Genomic DNA, 6,000 nt, shown 5'->3' on the forward strand with positions numbered 1-6,000 from the left:
AGCTGTCTTCTGACCAGTCTTCCAAGTTACAAATAATTTGACCACACCCTTGTTCTTGTTACTAAAGTAACTAATGATAGAGACACCATGTCAGAGTAGTTAAGTCACTCAGCAGGTAATTCAGATACAAGGGTTATTACACTAAAGATACTGTTTCAAATAACTCCACAGTCGGTGGTAGAGCTTAAATTCTAATGATAAGAATTGTAAACAAAGTGAATTTCACTAATAGCAACCATAAAACCAGCAGCATTTTGTCTAAAAACCCATCTCATTTCACTGACCTTCTCTGGTAAAGAAATCTAACATTTTTACCTGGTCTGGATTAAGTGTGAATTCAGACCCACAACAATGTGTTTGGCTCCATACTGCCTTATGGAATGGTCACAGTTAAAGGTAATTAACAATAGTTAACAAATTCTGCTCTTGCCAGTGATTCTGACATCCCATGAAATAAAAAAATAACATTTCAATCAAAGAAAGAAAGATGTCAGAGATCTGAAACAAAAAGGAACAAAGTCCTGAGGAAAATGAACAGGTTTGACAGGCTCTGATGAAATTTAAACAGCGTTCGCATTTCAATTCCACTGAACAGACATCAGAACTGAAATCAGCTGGTAACTGCTGTGATTTATGCTGGTGACAGGGATACTAGTTTGGAAGGGAAGAAGGAATGAATTGAATAGAGAAAGAGAGATAGAGGGAAAAGAAAATCAAAGAAAGGGATTGTTGATGATCAGGTGGATGGAAATAAAATGTGAAATTAATTACATTCATTTTTCACCTTTTCCCATATTCCTGAATCTCATGCCCATGTAGATAAACCTCTCAATCCCTGTCTAAAGTAAGTTCTGTCCCCTCAGTCTGTCTTCCCTGAGTGTGGTCGTCTTCACTTATTCATTAATGGGATGTGGGTGTGACTGGGCCAGCATTTATTTTCCTTTCCTCGTTGCCATTAAGAAGGTATTTGTGAGCTGCTTTCTTGAATCAGTACAGTCCGTGTGCTGTACATTGCTGATATATAAGCCTGTCCTGTGTCATTCCTTTGAGACTTTGTGGTGACAGATATAACTGAGTGGCTGGCTTGGTCATTCCAAAAGGCAGTTGAGAGGTAATCACATTGCCGTTGGCCTGGAGTCACATGTATGCCAGACCAGGTGAGGATGGCAGATTTCCTTCCCTGAAGGCTGTTAGTGAGCCTGGTGGGTTTTTCCAACGATCAACGATGGCTTAATAGTTTCACCATTCCAGGTATTTCATTCAATTCAAATTCCACATTCTGCCGTGGCAGGATTTGAATCGGGGTCTGGGTCATTACCCGGGTTCATGGATTTATAGCCTTGAAATAGTAACACAAGGCCATCTCATTCCCAACATCATCAGTCAATTCCAGCAGCAACAGTGGTGCTATTATCGTGACTGGTGCAGAAAATTGTGCAATTACATTGTCAACAGCTGCTATTAAGAGCAGGCCAATTAATATTTCAGGTCACTGCAACAGCATAGAGATATAACGGTTTATCAGCCAAGAAAATAAGCTAAGGAGAGGAAGGCATTTTCAACACTGAGAGAGTGCGCCATGTATGCACCAGGGAGAGGGCAGAACTGACAATGGCCATCAAGTGAACTGGTTTCATTCTAGATTTTCCTCAGAGATAGTGGGAATTGCTGATGCTGAAATCTGAGATAACAAGGTGTCGAGCTGGATGAACATAGCCGGCCAAGCAGCATGAGAGGAGCAGGAAGGCTGACGTTTCGGCTACGGTCTTAATGAAGTACTTAATGAATTTAACCTCCACTGTAATCACAGAAAGACAAGTCCAGGGACGATAATAACAAAATGTGGAGCTGGATGAACTCAGCAGGCCAAGCAGCATTTTCAATTAGGCTACTCGGCTTGTCAAGTCTGCAATGCCATTTGATCATGTCTGCTTTTTTTCTCAACCCCATTCCCTTGCCTTCTATAACTGACCAATGATCCCCTTATTGATGGAAAGCATATGACCTCTGTCTTAAAGACACCATTGTGTCCGTGTGTATGCGTTTGTTTATGTGTTTGCATTTGATGTGTGTCATATCTCTGTGCATATGTATTGTGTGTATTCGTGTGTGAATGACTGTCTGCATCCCTGTGCAATGAGGCCACTTGTGTTTGCAGTAAATCCATTGAAATAGGAATCAAACCCACTCCACCGCTGTACCCGTTGTGGCCTCCTGTACATCGGAGAAACCAAGCGGAGGCTTGGGGATCGCTTTGCACAACACCTACGCTCGGTTTGCACTGAACAACTGCTCCTCCCAGCCATGACCCATTTCAACTCCCCCTCCCGTTCCTCAGCTAACATGTATATCATCGGCCTCCTGCAGTGCCACAATGATGCCACCCGAAGGTTGCAGGAACAGCAACTCATATTCCGCTTGGGAACCCTGCAGCCCAATGGTGTCAATGTGGGCTTCACAAGCTTTAAAATTTCCCCTCCCCCATACTCACCTTTACTGGCTCCATCCCTGCCTCTTTGACTGGTCCGTCTCTTCTCCACCTATTCTCTCCTTTATCCATCTTCTGTCCGCCTCCCCCCTCCTCTTATTTATTTCAGATCCCCCTTCCCCTTCCCCATTTCTGAAGAAGCGTCTACGTCCGAAACGTCAGCTTCCCTGCTTGGCCTGCTGTGTTCATCCAGCTCCGCACCTTGTCATCTCCACTCGTTCGCGCTGTCTGTTCCTGCTGTGTTTGCAATCACACAATGTCTCCCCCTGCTGGCCTCCCCACACCACTACACAGTTTGCAGTTTTCTTTGAGACAACATCAAACACCGTGAATCTCTTACATTGTACGACCTTTTGTTTCTTCAATAATATCCTTGGAGGCACAAATCAGTCTCATTCGATAACTAGCGACGTTGTTCCTGACACATTATCATCACCGTCGTGTATGTTTTCGCACTTTACAATCCTTTCTCACTTTTAATTTGTAAGAGTTCATTACAAAACATTGCAAGCTAAAGACCATGGAATGAAATTCAATTCATCTCCTTACAAAATGGTTCACTCAGAATTGTTTGGATACAATTGCAGTGGAAATACTCTTTAATGTGTACACCTAGAGCCACAAATAATGTCCAAAGACAAATCACTTCCACGTTGCAGGGAGGGCAGAGACAGTTCTCCACATGAGTATTTCCGATTGTTCAGGACCTTAGTACAAATGCAATCCTCCCGACATTAGCATTGTATGTGTATGTCTGTGTGTATGGCTGTGTTGATGGGCTGTCAGTTTAGATTGTGGTCTGAGCTGCTGCCCTCCCACTCTCCCTCACAGACTGAATGAATCCCTTTTCACCTTCAGTTGCCCTTGGTGCATTATGGTGTAAAGGCCAGCAGAGGGAAACTTTGCATCACACTACACACCGCAGAGACTGCCAGACCCACCGCCCCCCACCCCAACACACACACACACACACACACACACACACACGGAAATATATGCACAGTCAAAGACACACAGGCACTAATAGAGAAATACAGATATACAAACTAATGCACTGACATTTATACGGATAAGGGGTGTCTGCTAACATTTATTTTGTTCTGTGATGATTTTCTCAATATTTCACTCAATCTGTCCGGTGTGTGTGTGTCAATATTTCTGTTGCTCTGAGGGGACTGTGTAACCAATTCACTGCCTGAAGACACCAAACCTAGAAGGATTGTAAAGTGTGTGAAGGACAGTGCGGAAAACCAACAGGACAGTGACAAGTTGGTATCGTGTTCAAGTGTATGGCAGAAGAGGACCAATATAGAACAGTGATGCGATGCATTTGGTGGAAAGACAATATAAAATAAGCTGTACTGTTACAAAGTGGGTTCAGGAGCAGAGCGTCCTCGATGTACATGAGCACAGGTTATTGAAAAGTTGAAAACAAGTCACCTTCAAGATGGCAGCAGAGTGTGAATGCTGATCAGCCGACATGGGAAGATCTGCATCAGCGCATTCACTTCTTCCAGAAGATCGTTTGTGGAAGGCCTGTCGTAAAGTGACAGCAAAGGCAAAGAGGGGGATGGAGTAAGCAGCCTGGGAAGGTGACTGAGGAGAGACCTACCTTGGATGTTTGCAGCAATGAGTAAGGTTAAGTGTGAAATAAACTTTCTGGTTTGGGAATAGAAGTATCATTCAGTGGGGTTAAGTACTGCACTGTTGAGATGTGGGAGATTGGTGATGCTTACATCTGCAGGAACTGCACTCAATTGCAGCTCCTTGCGGACTGTATTGAAAGGTTGGAGCAGTAATCGGATGCTCTTCGGAGCACAAGGATGGCAGAAAGTGCCATAGACATTAGTTTTAGAGATGTGTTGACCCAAAGTGCAGGCAGATAGATGGGTGTCTGCTAGAAGGAGCTGGCAGCCAGTACAGGAATCCCCTCTGTAACAAGCATACTGTTTTGGACACTGTTGTGTGGGATGACCTATCAGAGGGTAACAGCAGCAGCAGGCACACATGGATGGCTCTGTTCTCAAGAAGGGAAGGACAAAGAGCACTAGAGCAGTAATTATAGGGCAATTTATACTGAGGTGTAGAGATAGGCATTTCTGTGGATGTAAAAGAGACTCCATAATGGTATGTTGCCCACCTGGTGCCAGGGTCCAGATGTCTCTGAACGGGTAGAAAGTATTCTGAAGGGAGAGGGTGAACAGACAGAGATTGTGGTACATGTTGTTACTAACAGCACAGGTAGGCTGAGTGACGAAGTCCTGCAGCAGCAGTTCAGGGAGTTCGTTAGAAAGTTTAAAAAGCAGGCCCTCCAAGGTTGTAATCTCGGGATTACTCCCTGTGCCACGTGCCAGTGAGGCTGGAAATAGGAAGATAGCACAGCTCAACATGTGGCTAAACAGAGGGTGTGGGAGGGAGTGTTTCAGATATCTGGGCCATTGGGTTCTCTTCCAGGGCAGTTGGACCTGTACAAGAAGGACGGGTTACATCTAAACTGGAAGGGCACACATATTCTGGCTGGGATGTTTGCTGGTGTCACTGTGAGGAGTTAAATTAGCTCAGCAGGGGTGTGGGAATCAATGCAAAGGGAATGGACTGAAAGGGAACTGGAGAATAGGGCCAATAAGGCTCTGAGAAAGAACAGACTGGTTGTGCTTGATGTTCCAAGCAGATACAGGAGACTGAAGTTCACCCATTTCAATGCAAGAAGTGTAACAGGCAGGGCAAAAAAAACTTGGAGCTTGGATTAGGACTTAGAACTATGATGTTGTTGCTGTTACAGAGATGTGGTTAATGGAGGGACAGGATTGATAGCTTAACGTTCCAGGAAACAGATGTTTCAGGCGGGATTGAGGGAGTAGAGAAGGTATGGGGACGTTGAACTAATTGCAAAAGGGAATATCACAGCTGTACTGCGGGAGAGCACCTCAGATGGCTCATACAGTGACAGAATATGGGTAAAGCTCAGGAACAGGAAGGGTGCAATCACATTGTTTGGGGTTTACTATAACCCTCCCAACAGCCAGCAGGAGATAGAAGAACAGACATGTAGCCAGAACTTGGCAAGCTCTGAAAGTAACAGGGTTGTTGTTGTGGATGACTTTAACTCCCGTATATTGACTGAGATTCACTTCGTGCTTGGGGCTCAGATGGGGCGGAGATTGTAAGCAGCATCCAGGATGGCTTCTTCAAAAACAATGTAGATAGCCCAACTAGGAAAGGGGCCTTACTGGACCTAGTATTGGGGAATGAACTTGGCCAAGTGGTCGATGTCTCGCGAGGGGAATAGCTCTGAAACAGAGACAACAATTCAGTAAGCTTAAGGGTACTGTGGATAATGATAGTTGTAGTCATCAAGTGAAAGTGTTAAATTGGGGCCAGGCTAATTATAACAATATTAGGCAGGAACTGAAGAATGTGGATTGGGGCAGATATTTGAGGGAAAATTAACATTTGGTATTGAGAGGCTTTCAATTGTAAGCTGCTGTGAATTCCGGGCAAGCACATTACTG

This window comes from Stegostoma tigrinum, unplaced genomic scaffold (genome assembly GCF_030684315.1).
Source record: "Stegostoma tigrinum isolate sSteTig4 unplaced genomic scaffold, sSteTig4.hap1 scaffold_94, whole genome shotgun sequence".
NCBI lineage: Eukaryota > Metazoa > Chordata > Chondrichthyes > Orectolobiformes > Stegostomatidae > Stegostoma > Stegostoma tigrinum.